At 45.5% G+C, this 17,673-nt stretch overlaps 1 protein-coding gene across 12 annotated transcripts in view; it reads right to left on the minus strand.

Annotated features, from left to right (window-relative positions):
• Positions 1-17,029, minus strand: part of LOC142049382 (polycomb group RING finger protein 3-like) — a 131,789-nt gene extending 114,760 nt beyond the window's left edge. For 3 of the 12 annotated variants that reach the window (XM_075077052.1, XM_075077058.1, XM_075077057.1), the window contains exon 1: positions 16,699-17,029. The gene's annotated coding sequence lies outside the window, so the exon portion shown is untranslated. Of the gene's footprint in view, positions 1-16,263; positions 16,357-16,698 lie in introns of all 12 variants that reach the window. The other 9 variants (XM_075077054.1, XM_075077049.1, XM_075077050.1 and 6 more) reach the window with 7 other exon arrangements.
• Between the last annotated feature and the right edge of the window lie 644 nt (positions 17,030-17,673).

Raw genomic sequence — 17,673 nt, forward strand, 5'->3', positions numbered from 1 at the left:
GATGTCCTCCTAGGCTTGTTGTTTGTGAATAGAGGACGACTCGTGGGAGATGTGATAGTAGGTGGCTGTCTTGGCCACAGTGATCACAAAATAGTTGAGTTTAAAATTTTTGGTGTAGTGAGAAAAACGGACAGCAGAGTTACTACGCTGGATTTCAAGAGAGCAAACTTGAAGCTACTCAGGGAGCTATTTAGCAGAGTCCACTGGGAATCTGCCTTTGAGGGCTTAGGAGTCCATGAGTGCTGGTCAGTGTTTAAGAACCACCTTTTAGAAGCACAGGAGCAGGCAATCCCATTGTTCCAAAAGTCAAGCAAGCGGGGCGGAAGACCAGTTTGGCTGAGCGGGGAACTCCTCAAGGAGCTCAAGAGAAAAAAGAAATTGTACAAACTCTGGAAGCAAGGTCAGGCTTCACAGGAAGATTGCAGAGCTGTGGTTCATATATGCAGGGAGAAGGCGCAGAAGGCCAAAGCTCAATTAGAATTGAAACAGGTCAGTGTTGTGTCAGACAAAAGGCCTTTTTTAAGTATGTTTATTACCAAGAGGAGGTCTAAAGAAAACATTGGACTGATACTCGTTGAAGATGGACACTTGAAAAATAGGGATGATGAAAAAGCAGAGGCATTAAATACTTTTTTTTTTTGCCTCCATCTTTAATAATGCTGACAGACATTGGGCTGCCCAGTCCCCTGAGTCAGAGGGCCACCAGCGCATGAACAATAACTTTCCATTTGTGGACACTGAAATTGTAACAGACCAGTTGTATCAGCTGAATTTTCACAAGTCCATGGGGCCTGGTGGGATTCATCCCAGAGTACTGAAGGAGCTAGCGGATATTACAGCAGGACCCTTCTCGATTATCTGCCAAAGGTCTTGGGAGTCTGGGGAGGTCCCTGCTGACTGGAAGGGAGCCAATGGATTCCACTTTACAAGAAGGGTGTAAGGGAAGGCCCAGGAAACTACAGACCTGTTAGTCTAACCTCAGTTCCTGGAAAAATTATGGAGAAGATCATACTGGGTGCTACTGAAAGGCATTTAAAGAACAACGCAATCATCAGGCACAGTCAACATGGGGTCACAAAGGGAAAGTCCTGTCTAACTAATTTGATATCCTTCCATGATAGGGTCACCCACCTAGTGCATGAAGGAAAGGCGGTGGATGCAGTTTTTCTGGATTTCAGTAAGGCTTTTGGTACTGTCCCTCACAGCATCCTTCTGGACAAGGTGCTGTTGACTCTCTTGAGGGACAGGAGGCCTTGCAGAGAGATCTTGATAGATTGAAGCATTGGGCAATTACCTGTGGCATGAAATTTGACAAGTCCAAATGCCAGATTCTGCACCTAGGACAGAGCAATGCTAAACACAAATATACACTGTGATAGGAGTGGCTGGAGAGCAGCCCTGCATAAAGGGATCTGGGGGTGCTTGTTGACGGTAGGCTCCATATGAGTCAGCAGCGTGCCCTGGCAGCCAATAGGGCAAACCACATGCTGGGGTACATTAAACACAGTATAACACAGGTGAGAGAAAAAAAATCTAGAGAAAGGGGGACTTCCCCTTGGTTGAGGAGGATTGGGATAGAGAGCACCTAGGTAAACTGGAGCCTCACAAATCCATGGGCCCCAATGGGATGTACCCACGACTGCTGAGGGATCTGGCGAATATTCTTGACAAGCCACTCTCCATCATCTTTGAAAGGTCATGGAGGACAGGAGAGGTGCCCGAGGACTGGAGGGTAGCCAATATCACTCCAATCTTCAGAAAGGGCAAGAAGGAGTACCTGGGGAACAATAGGCCAGTCAGCCTCACCTCCATCCCTGGAAAGGTAATGGAACAGTTCATCCTGGAGGTCATCTCCAGGCATGCAGAGGAAAAGAATGTTATCAGAAGTAGTCAACATGGATTCACCAAGGGAAGATCATGCTTGACCAATGTGATAGCCTTCTATGATGGTGTGACTGGCTGGGTAGATGAAGGGAGAGCAGTGGATGCTGTTTATCTCGACTTCAGCAAGGCTTTTGATACTGTCTCCCATAACATCCTCATAAATAAGCCTAGGAAGCGTGGGTTAGATGAGAGGACAGCGAGGTGGATTGAGAACTGGCTGAACAACAGAGCTCAGAGGGTCATGATCAACAGGGCAGAGTGGTTGGAAGCCTGCAAATAGTGGTGTTCCCCAGGGGTCTGTGCTGGGTCCAGTCCTGTTCAACACATTCATCAATGACCTGGACGAAGGGACAGAGTGTAACCTCAGCACGTTTGCTGTTGATACCAAGCTGGGAGGAGTGGCTGATACACCAGAAAGCTGTGCTGCCATCCAATGAGACCTGGACAGGCTGGAATGCTGGGCTGAGGGGAACCTGATGAAATTCGACAAGTGCAAGTGTAAGGTCCTGCACATGGGGAGGAACAACCCCATGCACCAGTACAGATTTGGGGCTGAACTACTGGAAAGCAGCTCTGTTGAGAAGGACCTGGGAGTCCTGGTGGACAGCAGGTTGAGCATGAGCCAGTAGTGTGCCCAGGTAACCAAGAAGGCCAACAGCATCCTCCTGGAAGGCAGGAGACTGGCATGGCTGGGTAAGGACATCCTGGTCAAACTAAAGTATAAGAAGGAAATCCATAGGCAGTGGAAGCAGGGATACGTGTCCTGGGAAGAATATAGGGACACTGCCTGGACGCGTAGGGATGGGATGAAGACAGATAAGGCAAAGCTGGAACTGAATTTGGCAAGGGATGCAAAGAATAATAAAAAGGGTTTCTACAGGTACACTGGCCAGAAAAAAAAGATTAAAAAAATATACACCCCCTGATAATTAAGACAGGAGAGCTGGTGACAACTGACAGACGAGAAGGCTGGGTTTTTTTACCTCAGTTTTCAATGGTAAACTCTCTTCCCACACCTCTCAGGCCTCTGAACATCAAAAGGCATGGTCTGGGGGAGTGAAGTCCCTCTCTTCATAGGAGAAAATCAGGTTCGTGACCACCTGAGGAACTGGAACATACATAATTCTATGGGACCTGACGAGATGCATCCCAGAGTCCTGAGGGAATTGGCTGATGTAGTCACTAAGCCACTCTCCATGATATTTGAAAAGTCATGGCAGTCATGTGAAGCCCCCGGGGACTGGAAAAAGGGAAACATTACACCCATTTTTAAAAAGGGTAAAAAGGAGGACCCTGTGAAATACCGACCAGTCAGCCTCACCTCTGTGCCCAGAAAGATCATGGAACAGATCCTCCTGGAAGATGTGTCAAAACATATGGAAGGCAGGGAGGCAGTTAGAGACAGCCAACATGGCTTCACCAAGGGCAAATCATGCCTGACTAATCTAGTGGCCTTCTATGATGGAGTGCCTGCATCAGTGAGCAAGGGAAGAGCAACAGATGTCATCTACCTGGACTTCTGTAAGGCTTTTGACATGGTCCCCCACAACATTCTTGCTGTGAAATTGGAGAGATAGGGGTTTGATGGATGGAGTGTTAAGTGGATGAGGCACTGGTTGGATGGCTGCATCCAAAGAATTCTAGTCAGTGGCTCAATATCCAAGTGGAAACCAATTACGAGTGGTGTGCCTCGAGGGTCTGCGCTGGACCAATACTATTTAATATTTCAATAGTGACATAGAGAGTGGGATTGAGTGCCCCCTCAGCAAGTTTACAGACAACACCAAGCTGAGTGATGCAGTTGAGTCGATAGAGGGAAGGGATGCTATCCAGAGGAACCTTGACAGGCTTGAGGAGTGAGCCCATGTGAACCTCATGAAGTTCCACAAGGCTAAGTGCAGGGTCCTGCACCTGGGTTGGGGCAATCCCCAATATCAATACAGACTGGGGGATGAATGGATTGCAAGCAGCCCTGCAGAGAAAGACTTGGGGATATACTGGTGGATGAAAAGCTGGACACGAACCAGCATTGTGTGCTTGCAGTCCAGAAAGCCAGTTCTAGTCTCATTCAATCAGATGTAAATGATCGCAAACTCTCATGAAATCAAGGCAGGCAGAACAACATGTGCAAAAAGCCAGGTCTTTTTGGCAGGAGCTCTATTCCACCCACCAAACAGCCTTGCATGTTTTTTTTCCTTTGCTTTCCAATCAGTTTGTGTACAGTTGTGACAACCATTTACCATTTCTGCCACTGCTTATCTTCAGGGGAACCATTTATTGGTACAAAGAACCCCTGTCCTCCTCCACCTCAGTCAGCTGCTATTGTGGAATGCCAGCCAGCCCCACTGTATTCAACTGAGTCTTTGCCAAATGGCCCCATTGGAAGTGGTATCCCAAAGGCTGACTTTTGAATGGCATTTGTCAAGCATTCTTGTGTTAAAAAAATTTTGCAGGGTGTTCACAACTGGGGGCAACTTACTGTTAGGGAATTTTTATTTTACACCTCGAGGTGAATTAAATACACATTTGTGCTTAAATATAAAAAGAAAAATTTAATGAGCAATACATTGGGCAGAGTCCTACTACAATAAGTGTTTCTACAAGGAGCCTGCAAAGATGCGTCACAAGCAGATTCCTTATATACACTTGCCCCAGCACCAATCCCGTGAGCAGTTGTATGAGGCACCTCAGCCTGGCCTTAGGTCCATCCCCCAGCCCAGTTCTGCTGCCCAAAGGTGGCCCCTGTGCACTCACATTCCAGGATGGCTACAAGACAGTGCTGAGGCTGTGTCTTATCTCATCACCAAGGGAAACTTCACTCCCTTACAGGGAGTCATTCTGTCTCTGTCATTCCTCTTTCCAGGCAGTTTAACCCCTTCTGCAGTTGGGCCTTCTTGCTCTCCATGCCAGATCATTCCTTGGTCACAAATTACCACTGCTGAGCAGTTAAAATTTGAATTTCCCCTTCATTGCACACAAACTAGTTATTTAGATAAAGTGACTACTATACAAGGGTTTTACAAGCCTTTGATGCTACCAGTTTTCCATGTTTATAGTGAACGGTGATTTCTAACACACCACCGGGGATCACTATGTAATCACAAAGAAAAGAAAAGGAACCATGGAAATAAAATCCCTACCAGAAAAAAAAGTAGACTACATCAGACAGATGGTTAATATTAACTGAAAGAACCACCATATTTGTGACTTCTATTTTTTCTTACATCAATATCAACAAACAACTTTACAAACCTCTTAATATTCCTTCAAGTAACCATTCAAATGCTTATTCTCCTTCTGTATTCCATAGGTGACTTATCAGCACCATCCACTTTGTCTGTCATGCCGACAATACAAGTGGGGCTAATTGTGATATCCTGAAGAAAATAGAATTTTCTTCTAAGTAATAACAATGAGCCACGTGAGCCTTGCAAAACAGAATTTGGCAGCCAGAGAAGAGAGCTAAGAGATAGGGAAGCATTTGTTTTACGACTATATCCTTGAGGAGAGCTGAGAGACTGATAAAAGGGAACATCCCTCCTCAGAAGACGCCAAAAGCTGGGTGATAAAGTATCAAGTCAAGGAGGACAACTAATTGGGATGTTGATAAGAACTAAAACAAAGTGCCCTTTAGGTGAACTATCCTCATTATAATACTAAAAATCACGCCCATAGGCCAGAAAACCCTCTACTCAAATAAACCCCTTACTCTCTGAGCATGCATGGTAAATTTAAAGGGATCTGTACCTTTAAGTTGAAATGAGAAAGACACTAACCAGTTATTAGCTGGAGGGCATGAATGTTAGCTGTGACTGACACATTTAACTGTATAAATACCTTGTAGTTTCTTGGTGCAGTGTGCTAGCTTTGTGGGGTTACCACCTAGCACCAATCTTCATGCAGCAATGAATTAAATAAAATACCTCCGCTCTTTGTGTATTTTGGCATTTTGCATGCCCGGCGAATGAACCCGCTTTTTGGGATAACAATAAGGGAATGTAGGACAACCCCGGCAGCAGCCAATAGATGCTGTTAATTTCTATTTTTCACCTGGAACAGCCAATAGATGATGATTTCAGCTCTTTCAGGCCACTTTTTATTTTTCCAGACTGTTTCCAACTTGTCAGATGATAAGTTGCTGTTACAGTCCGTTGGTTTTGCACTTATTGATGGTATTTCAGGATGTCTCTGGTTTCTAGGTACCCTGGCTGTACTTTAAAGAGGCCATCTGCACTTTTCAAGCATGTTTCTGGTTCCAAGGCCTAGTTCCCAGGCTAACAGCAACCAGGCTAGCAGGTATTTTCTCTGTCAGTATCTTTCAGCAGACATTTTCCTTTCAGTTATTTTCCCCTTCTAGCCAGGCCACCTTTACGGCTGCTCATATAAGTATCTCTAATGATGGGAGTATGGGGGAGGTATTCTATGCTGGGGGGCTGGTGGAGGGTGTGAGGTGAAAGAGGAAGTGCAGGGTTCTTTCTGGATCTCAGTAAGAAAGGCACAACAACAAATGGCTTAATAAAACAGCTGTTTTCATTAGAATAAGAAGAGGAATATAGATAGTGAGTAAATCTGACATCCCTTCAGATGCTGGGAACCCCACGTTAGTGCAGCATTGGACGGAGCCCAGATGGATTTCTCCATGGCACATTATGCAGATTCTGTCCGTGGAGAGAAGCACCTCCTTTTTGGTCATTCAAACTATTATTACAATTTCCTTATAAGAAAACAATTCTATTCATAAAGGTTGTTCACATGAGAACTTCTTGCTGCGCTGTTAAATAAAGGCAAGGCCAGACAGGTGGCGTAATTGCCGGTACCAGGCGGGAGCTGTCTGAGTTCATCCTGTGTCGGAGGGATTTGTGCAACACAACACAGCCTGAAGGCCACACTGTATGTGTGGCACAGCACAGCACAGGCCTGCGCCTACTCAGATTAACTGTGTTGTGAATCACTAACTCCTTGATGTACAATGGTCTTCTAGTCAGGATCACTACATTCCACCCCTTGAACCACACAGTTTACCTTTCCCCAAAATATAAGTTACAGATCATATTAATAACATACGAGCTTCTCAAGCCCTATGTATGAGGCCCAATAGAGCAGACATGGCTTGTTCAAGATCACTAACTCCTCAAATACAATGTCTTCTGCAAGGTTCCCGGTATGGGGGTGTACTGGGTCTGGCTGGGATGGAGTTAATTTTCTCCATAGCAAACTGTATGGTGCTGTGCTGTGGATTTGTGACTAATACAGTGTTGATAACACACCAACGTTTTAGTTATTGCTGAGCAGTGTTTGCACAGCATCAAGGCCTTTTCTGTTTCTTACACCACTCCCTGATTAAGTAGGCTGGGGGTGTGCAAGAAGTTGGGAGGGGACACAGACTGCTGACCCCAACTGACCAAAGGGATATTCCATACCATATGACATCACACTCAGTAATAAAAGCTCAAGGAAAGGAGGAGGAAGAGGGGGGACATTTGGGGTTTTGGCATTTGTCTTTCCAAATAACCATTATGCATGATAAAGCCCCGCTTTCCAGGAAGTGGCTAAACATCTGCCTGCTAATGGGAAGTAGTGAATGACTGCCTTATTTTGCTTTGCTTGCATGCATAGTTTTGCTTCAATTATTAAACTGTCTTGACCGACAAGTTTTTCTCACTTTTACCCTTCCAATTCTCTTCCCCATCCTACTGTGGGTGGAGTGAGTGACTGGGAGGTGGCTTAGCTGCTGGCTGGGGTCAACCCACCACAAGGGGGTTGCTGCTGGGAAGTGGAAAGTCCTGCTCTGTGTGTATGTGTGCACACGCGTGTGTATATGTGACAGTCTGTACCAGCAACTGGAGTGGGTCTGCAGTCTCAGGGGCTCTTATGTCCAGGGGCCAGGTACTGGGCAGATTAAGTGTCTGAGTCCAGCTGCTGGAGGGATCCACTTTGTACATATGTGTACATATATTCTCACTAGTGACCTTCCATCCTGTCCAGCTGTTTTCCCAAAAAATCAAGTTAATTCACTGGGTGTGCAAAACGCCAAACTACACAAAGAGCGGAGGTATTTTATTTAATTCATTGCTGCACAAAGATTGGTGCTAGGTGGTAACCCCACAAAGCTAGCACACTGCACCAAGAAACTACAAGGTATTTATACAGTTAAATGTGTCAGTCACAGCTAACATTCATGCCCTCCAGCTAATAACTGGTTAGTGTCTTTCTCATTTCAACTTAAAGGTACAGTTCCCTTTAAATTTACCATGCATGCTCAGAGAGTAAGGGGTTTATTTGAGTAGAGGGTTTTCTGGCCTATGGGCGTGATTTTTAGTATTATAATGAGGATAGTTCACCTAAAGGGCACTTTGTTTTAGTTCTTATCAACATCCCAATTAGTTGTCCTCCTTGACTTGATACTTTATCACCCAGCTTTTGGCGTCTTCTGAGGAGGGATGTTCCCTTTTATCAGTCTCTCAGCTCTCCTCAAGGATATAGTCGTAAAACAAATGCTTCCCTATCTCTTAGCTCTCTTCTCTGGCTGCCAAATTCGTGTTTTGCCAAGCTCACATGATACATTGTTATGGCTTAGCAGAAAATTCAAAAAATTCCATTTTTACTGGGATATCATTATGTCTCTATAATATAAAACGGACTTATTTTTTATCCAAAATTGAGCCTTTCTCTCTGAGAACTTCCTATGCTGTACGTACTTTTCCTTGCCTAAACAGGCTGAGTTACTCACAAACTTTCTACAAGATCTTGGGCTCTTACCAGGAATTCCTGGCTGGCTCCAAACTCTATGATACAGATCATTTTTGAAGTGAGACTATCTTATCCTTTTGGTCCCCCTCTGGGGCCACTTTTGGGGTTGGTTTGGTTTGTCCTCCCACCTTTGGGACGGTTGGATCCCCCTCTGGGATCAGTTTGTCCCCTCCTCTGGAATGGTTTCGCCCCTTCTGAAATGTGTCTAATTCACTTGATACTGGTATTATATATCAATATAAGTAATCCATCACAAGTATATCTGCTGTTATATTGTTGATAAGTTTGATTTACTAATGATAAATTTGTAGTAACCTGTAATAGTATACACCTACTTGTTTGTTGCTAATATTGACTGCTGCCATACTGTCGATTGATACTACATTATTGAGTGCTGATAGTATTTTGTAATAGCTTGATATATATTTGCTTTATTAATCATAGGTATACTTGCTAGTGGTGTTCTGTGTGGTATTTGTGGTAACCTGTAGAAATAGTAAGGAAATTTAGAGGACAAAAGCCTCTGCATCCTTGTGTATTACAGAATCCTACAAACCTGTGGTTGCGATCCCTACACACCCATAGGCCAGGAAAACCTTTAGGTCCTGATAGATACAAAGGAACTCTCACACCCAGAGCCGGCCCTTAGAGACCCACTCACCACCTCGCTCCCAGGCCACTTCACATATTCACTAGCTAGTCTGGCTTGATCTTTGCTAGTGATCACCCACTCACTTGCACACCTGCACTCCAGTTGCTGGCACCACAGAGGCATGGGCCCTCTGACTCATGGTCTGACTCTAGCTGTTGGCACTAAGACCCCCATACACATGCATGCAAACAGAATAGAGAGCCCTCACCCAGAAAAGTCAGAAAGAAATTTAGTAAGACAATAGGACAGACTAAGCTAATCAGGAACAGGGCATCACCAGACAAGCCTACTGACCAGCCCACTATTTACTCGCCCATTTTATCCCCTTACCCCTCTGTTTTCCCACTCTTGTTCCTCCCCAAATCACCTAAATCACCTTTGGTTCCTCCCTTAAACATCCCATAAATCAGTGGGATCCCAAACCACATTTATCCTGCTTCCCATAATGTGTTCCACCCCTAGGCAGCAACCCCCTAGACAATGGGACTGATTTCTCTCCTGAAACAGCCCTGGGAAGGGCCTGGTCGAGGTATTTGTTCCTTGATTTGGGTTCCCGCCTGCTATTGTGTGCCCTTGTTCTCTGGGCATCTGGAGATGGCCCTTTGATGGGCTGACTGCTCCTGTGATGGGCCTGGGATGGGCTCAGCAGGATAATATTTGGCACCCTGCTCTGGCAGGGTATTATTTGGCCTCCTGCCATTGTCTTTCTGAGCTCCTTTGTGGGTGTGGGGAAGAGTTTTATCACATAGTCTAACAACATGATCCAAGCAGTAACTAAAACAGCCCTTTTGGTATTAAGAAAAACTGGTATTAATTAATAGTAGTTGGTGTTAATACCTTAAGGTAATAAAGGTTAATACCTTTTGGTATTAAGAGAAACTTGACGACTGGAGGCTTGCCAATGTGATGCCCATCTACAAGGAGGGCCAGAAGGAGGATCCAGGGAACTACAGGCCTGTCAGCCTGACCTCGGTACTGGGGAAGGTTATGGAGCAATACATCTTGAGTGAGCTCACCAAGCACGTGCAGGATATCCAGGGGATCAGGCCCAGCCAGCATGGCTTCATGAAAGGCAGGTCCTGCCTGACCAACCTGATCTCCTTCTATGACGAGGTGACCCACCTAGTGGATGAGGGAAAGGCTGTGGATGTTGTCTACCTGGACTTTAGTAAAGCCTTTGACACTGTCTCCCACAGTATCCTCCTAGAGAAGCTGGAGGCTCATGGCTTGGACAGGTATACTCTTCGCTGGGTAAAAAAATGGCTGACTGGCCGAGCCCAGAGTTGTGGTGAATGACTAATTTCTTTATTTTGGTTACACAACCAGGGATGTTGCTGGGAACATGGAGTATACGAATCAGTGTATCTGTTGATCTGTATTTTAGTATCTAGGTAATCATTTATGTGATCAAAACAATAGACAATGTATTTCTGTCAGAAAAGGATGACAAAGTGTGGTTTCATGTAGTGGACTGAGAAAACTGGCCAGGACTGCCAAGATTAAGAGCCAAGAAGGTAAAAGGTAATTCCGGCAGGAGGAGATCGCGACCACCGACTACCAGACCACCGACCCAAGTAACACCACCTACTCAAAAGAGAACAATGGAAAAGGACAACTGGGCCTGCGCAGTAATTTACATATGGAGCGAGCAAGTTTGTACCAATCACTAAAAAGAATAATATTGAATATGCATGGATAAAATAATATGTATATTTTTGATATATAAATCACGAGAAGGTGTGTAAGGTATGCACGTTAGGAGGAGCGATCCCCCGTGCATCCGGCACCGTGAATAAAGAATGCCTGCTCTTTAATACTAAATTGGTGTTAAAGAGTTGTTTCTGATTTTACCGCATTTTTCGGTAACAAATGGAGCTAAATCCACTTGGCGACCAGTCACAAGCAGTGTTCCCCAGGGCTCAGTGTTGGGGTCGGTCTTGTTTAATATCTTTACCAATGATCTGGATGAGGGGATTGAGTGCACCCTCAGTAAGTTTGCAGATGACACCAAGCTGGGTGGAAGTGTCAATCTGCTCAAGGGCAGGAAGGCTCTACAGAGGGACCAGGACAGGCTGGATCGATGGGCTGAGGCCAATTATATGAGGTTTAACAAGGCCAAGTGCCAGATCCTGCACTTGGGTCACAACCACCCCATGCAACGCTACAGGCTTGGGGACGAGTGGCTGGAAAGCTGCCAGATGGAGAAGGACTTGAGGGTGCTGGTAGACGACCACCTTAACATGAGCCAGCAGTGTGGCCAAGAAGGCCAACAGCATCCTGGCTTGTATCAGGAAGAGTGTGGCCAGCAGGAGTAGGGAAGCAACCGTGCCCCTGTACTCGGCACTGGTGAGGCCACACCTTGAATACTGTCTTCAGTTTTGGGCCCCTCAGTACAAGAGGAACACTGAGTTGCTGGAGCGTGTCCAGAGAAGGGCAATGAAGCTGGTGAAGGGTCTGGAGAACAGGTCCTATGAGGAGCAGCTGAGGGAACTGGGGCTTTTTAGTCTGGAGAAGAGGAGGCTGAGGGGAGACCTTATCGCTCTCTACAACTACCTGAGAGGAGGTTGTAGCGAGGTGGATGTTGGTCTCTTCTCCCAAGTTACTAGTGATAGAACGAGAGGAAACTGCTTCAAGCTGCATCAGGGGAGGTTTAGATTGGATATTAGGAAAAATTTCTTCACTGAAAGAGTGGTCAGGCATTGGAACAGGCTGCCCAGAGAGGTGGTGGAGTCTCCATCCCTGGAGGTATCTAAAAGATGTGTAGATGTGGCACTTGAGGACATGGTTTAGGAGGCATGGTGGTGTTGGGCTGACGGTTGCACTTGATTATCCTAGAGGTCTTTTCCAACCTTAATGATTCTATGCTGAACAGTCTTGTAAGAGAACATAGCTTGGGAGATGTCATGGTCTAACCCCAGCCAGCAACTAAGCACCACACAGCCACTCACTCAGTCACTCCCCACCCCCAGTGGGATGAGGGAGAGAATTGGAAGAGTAAATGTGAGAAAACTTGTGGGTTGAAATAAAGACAGTTTAATAACTAAAAGGAATAAATACTAATAAAAAACTTCTTTCCTGTGAGGGTGACAGAGCAGTGGAACAATCTGCCCAGAGAGGTTGTGGAGTCTCCTTCCCTGGAGACGTTCAAAACCTGCCTGGAAGCAGTCCTGTGCACCCTGCTCTAGGTGTACTTGCTCAAGCAGGGGGGTTGGACAAGATGATCTCCAGAGGTCCCTTCCAACCCCTACCATTCTGTGATTCTGTGATTACTAGCCAGTGAAAAGAAGTGATTATCCCACTCTATTTAGCATTGGTGCAGCCTCACCTTGAGTACTAATTGCAGTTCAGGGGCCCCACATTTTAAGGAGGACGAGAAAGTCCTTGAATGCCTACAAAGGAGGGCAACAAAGGTGGTGAGAGGGCTAGAAGACATGTCCTTTGAGGAGCAGCCAAGGACACTGGGTTTGTCTAGTTTGGAGAAAAGGAGGTTGAGGGGTGACCTCATTGCTCTCTACAGATTCCTGAGGAAGGGAAGTGGAGAGGGAGGTGATGATCTCTTCTCTCTGGTACCGTGTCAGGATGTTTGGGAATGGCTCAGAGCTGCGTGAGGGGAAGTTCAGACTGGACATTTGGAAGCATTTCTTGACCGAGAGGGTGGTGTTGTGGTTTAACCCCAGCTGGCAACAAAGCACCTCACAGCCGCTCCCTCACTCCCCCTCCAGTGGGATGGGGGAGAGAACTGTAAGGGTAAAAGTGAGGAAACTCACAGGTTGAGATACAGTTTAACAGGAAAATCAAAAGCCCCACGCACAAGCAAAGCAAAACAAAGAATTCATTCACTACCTCCCATTAGCAGGCAGGTGTTCAGCCATCTCCAGGAAAGCGGGGCTCCATCATGCAGAATGGTTACTTGGGAAGACAAACACCATCACTCTGAACATCCCCCTCTTCCTCCTTCTTCCCCCAGCTTTATATGCTGAGCATGATGTCATATGGTATGGAATACCCTTTGGTCAGTTGGGGTCAGCTGTCCTGGCTGTGTCCTCTCCCAACTTCTTGTGCACCCAGCCTACTCACTGGTGGGGTGGTGTGAGAAGCAGAAGAGGTCCTGACTCTGTGTAAGCACTGCTCAGCAATAACTAAAACATCCCTGTATCATCAACACTGTTTCCAGCACAAATCCGAAACATAGCCCCATATCAGCTACTATGAATACTATGATACTTAACTGTATCCCAGCCAAAACCAGCACAGGTGGTCAAACACTGGAACAGGCTTCCTAGAGATGTGGTCGATACCCCATGCCTGTCAGTGTTTAAGAGGCATTTGGACAATGCCCGTAATAATATGCTTTAACTTTTGGTCAGTCCTGAATTGGTCAAGCAGTTGGACTAGATGATCGTTGTAGGTCCCTTCCCACTGAAATTTTCTATCCTTTTCTATTCTATTCTAAAATAGTTGTTGAGTACCTCAGCCTTCTCTACATCAGTTGTCACCAGCTCTCCTGTCTTAATTATCAGGGGGTGTATATTTTCTTTAATTTTTTTTTTTCTGGCCAGTGTACCTGTAGAAACCCTTTTTATTATTCTTTGCATCCCTTGCCAAATTCAGTTCCAGCTTTGCCTTATCTGTCTTCATCCCATCCCTACGCGTCCAGGCAGTGTCCCTATATTCTTCCCAGGACACGTATCCCTGCTTCCACTGCCTATGGATTTCCTTCTTATACTTTAGTTTGACCAGGATGTCCTTACCCAGCCATGCCAGTCTCCTGCCTTCCTTGCCTGATTTCTTACACGTAGGCATTGAGAGCACTTGCTCTCTAAGAAAAAAAGAGTCCTTAAAGAGCCACCAGCTCTGTTCAGCTCCTTTGTCCCTGAGGGCAGTTTCCCAGGGGCCCCATCCACTAATTCCTTAATCTAATGAAAGCTTGCTCTCCTAAAATTAAGGGTCCTGACTCTACTCTTCACTTGGCCCACATCCCTCAGGATTGCAAATCCCACTAGGGCATGATCACTGCAGCCCAGGCTGCCACCAATCCTGACCTCTCTAATTAGTTCATCTGTGTTGGCGAGCAAGAGGTCCAGTAACCCTTCTCCTCTGGTTAGGCTGTCTCTCACCTGGGTTACCTGTAAGACTTCTGTACCTTTGTAATCAGAAGTTTCATTCAATACCAAATAAACTTTTTCCATCTCCTAAATTCTTACCACAGGGAATATTTTATATGCTAGCATTGTGGTTTAGCCCCAGTCAGCAACTAAACACCACACAGCCAATCACTCACTCCCCCCACCCCTGTGGGATGGGGGAGAGGATCAGAAGGGCCAAAGTAGGAAAACTCGTGGGTTGAGATAAGAACAGATTAATAATTAAAACACTAATAGTAGTAGTAGTAGTAATAATATAATGAAAAGGAAAATAATGACAGAGAGCATGCACGACAGAGAGAGAGTGATATGAAACCTCAGGAGTGAGGGAAAAAGGCCTAACAAGTGATGCAACCGCTCACCACCCAAAACTGCCGGTCCTCGAGCTGCAATCACTGCTTCCCCTGGCCAACTCCCCCTAGTTAATACATTGGGCATGACATCATATGATATGGAATATCCCTTTAGTCAGTTTGGGTCAGCTACCTTGGCTGTGCCCCCTTCCCTCCCATCTTCTTGTGTACCCGGCAGAGCATTGGAGGCTGGAAAAGTCCTTGACTAGTACAAGCACTACTTAGCAACAACTGAAACATCTGTGTTATCAACATTATTCTCATACTAAGTCCAAAACACAGCATTATACCAGCTAGAGTGAAGAAAATTAACTCTATTCCAGCTAAAACCATGACAGCTAGCAATTTGAATACAGAAGTATTTATTCAGAAGATTAACTTAACAGAAACCTGATTTGAAGAAGAACAGTATGTTTTTCCTCAGCTCGTCAAAGCAGACTATGATAACTGCTGCATACAGTATCTCTTTCAGTGGACAATAAAACACAACAGTATATATCACAATACTAAGGACTGGGTTTAATGCAACCTTTAAGTTTCCATGTAAATATTTTTAATATAATCCTGAAGATATTAGTAGCTTCCTGGAGATTCCAACATTTTAGTCTAAAATTACTTTAGTCCAGAAGGATCGTTATACACATATTTTAAATGTAGAATTAATATGTTTAAATAGCATCTGATTTTTTTTTTGTTGTTTTAACCTTCTCATCCACAACTTCAGTTCGAAGAAACATAGGTAGGCAATTACGTAGGACTCCTAAAAAATACCGAAGCAAAATACTTCTAAAAGGAACGTTCTAGAGCACACATGGGTAATCAAACAGAATTTCTAGATCTAGGTTTCTCAGTCATCCATATTTTACATCGTGGGGGGGTGTGTGTGTAAACTGATTTAAGACTATGCACACAGCGTTATAGAGTATACAACATTTCCCGAAACAAAAATATATGTGAACTAGAGCATCCAAGCATTATATAACCACAGTATTTAAGTATTTATTCTCCTACAGTTTCTTCATAGAACATTCTGAAGCAAAATCAATTACTTTTCAACAAGAGACCGACTGCCACGTTATTCCATAGCACCACAACTCACTGACAAATTCAACATTTGTAAAAAACAAACGAACTTGGTCGTAAAAGACTACACCATTCAACAAGTACTCGGGAGCGGGGAGCAATGTAAATCACAAACATTCTTTTTTTAGTGTACCAGTGCTACTTCAATTCTTCTCACGGAACTTGAAAACCTAAGTCATACACAGCATCAAAACCCCACATCTGTATAAATGAGGTCATTTAGCAAAGAATACGCCCACTCCATTCTGACTAGAGACAGATTCCCTTCCCCTCCCAACAGTGGGGGTTTAATCAATGCAAAACTATTAATAGGGGTGGAGAAAGCTCACGTTTCTTATCACCCTGCTGAGCTATGCACCTAAGCCAACCCACAGTAACGCGAGGCCTCCATGCAAACCTGAGGACAAGAGTCTGTTGGCAGGACGCAGGAACAGGCTGACCAGGCACCCGGAAAGAAAGAAGCGTTACCACTCCTCCAGAAGCCAGGAAGCTTAATAGTTGGAATAGGAAAGGGAGGCGTGAAAACAGAAGGGGGGAAAAAAGGTGGGGGGGAGAAGTTTGTGGGGGTTTTTTAAAGGAAAAGACACCTTTCCCCTTGGTGGGCATAAGCTACCCTTAAGCACGAAAAAGGAAGGGGGTTTAAGGAAGGGAAGAGAAAAAAAAAAACCCACACCATACCCCATCGAACCCACCGAGACAATAGCGTGCATTTTCTACATCGCAAAAAGTTCAAGCACAGTCTGCCCACACCCGACCCGGTGTCGTGTCGTGTCCGTCCGTCCGCCCCCCCCCATTCCCCCCCCCCCCCAGCACCGGAGGACGGCAGACTGACCTGTCAACAAATGGCAGCGACGACAACAGAAGAGATGAAGAGCAACGCTGTGCCCAGCCGCTAAGAGAAAGGGGAGGAGCAGGAATCTTTTATCTTCAGGGGGTTGATTTCCGTCCCCTTTTCCTTCCAGTTCCCCTTTTATTTTTTCCCTATACCCCAAAGAAAGATACTTTCTGACTTTCCTCTTCTCCTTCTCTCTCTCTCCTCTCCCCCCCCCCCCCCCCCCCCCCAATATTCCGACTCAGAGTTTAAAACAAAGAGACGGAAATAGCCGAGTGCGGACCGAATAAAGCCGAGTGAGCGTGTCATGCACACAGCACATGCGCACTGTGTGTACACATACACTCAGATCTGTATCCTTGCCTCTCCTGAGATATAGGATTGGTTTCGTGTCATCCAGTCCTCCTATCCCACTCCGTTATGCATGTGCTGAAAGGGGAGCAGTGTCTTTCCGGTTTCCCCCTAAGCTTGGGGTGGAGGATACCTCTCTGCTCCTCCTTAGGGTGGTCCCTGTAGGATTCTCAGCCCAGTATTGCTCCCTCATGCATGTATGCTTTTTTCAGGTAGTATCCTTGTATGTTGTCTTTTTGTCAAGATGGGAGTGATTGGGTGAGGGGTGAATTTACCCAGAAATAGCCCTTGTGCAATGCATGCTTTTCCCCTGCCCCATTTAGCCTTCTTGACATGCAGGGACAGGCACCCCTGGCACTGCTTCCCCCAAACCTGTACTTTCTCCACATGCAAAGACAAGCACCCCAGAACAACCCTCCCCAAACCTGCACATTTCCACATACAGGGACACTCATCGCTGTCATAAACGATGTGATAAACAGGGACAGACATTTTCTACATGACCCTTCTAACATCTCCTTCACATATTGGGAGAACACTCTTGCAACATACAAGGAAAGATCTCACTGCCACAGCCCACCAACACCCTTATTTACACAGGAATAAACCCTGCACAACCCACCA

Source organism: Phalacrocorax aristotelis, chromosome W (genome assembly GCF_949628215.1).
Source record: "Phalacrocorax aristotelis chromosome W, bGulAri2.1, whole genome shotgun sequence".
NCBI classification, from domain to species: domain Eukaryota; kingdom Metazoa; phylum Chordata; class Aves; order Suliformes; family Phalacrocoracidae; genus Phalacrocorax; species Phalacrocorax aristotelis.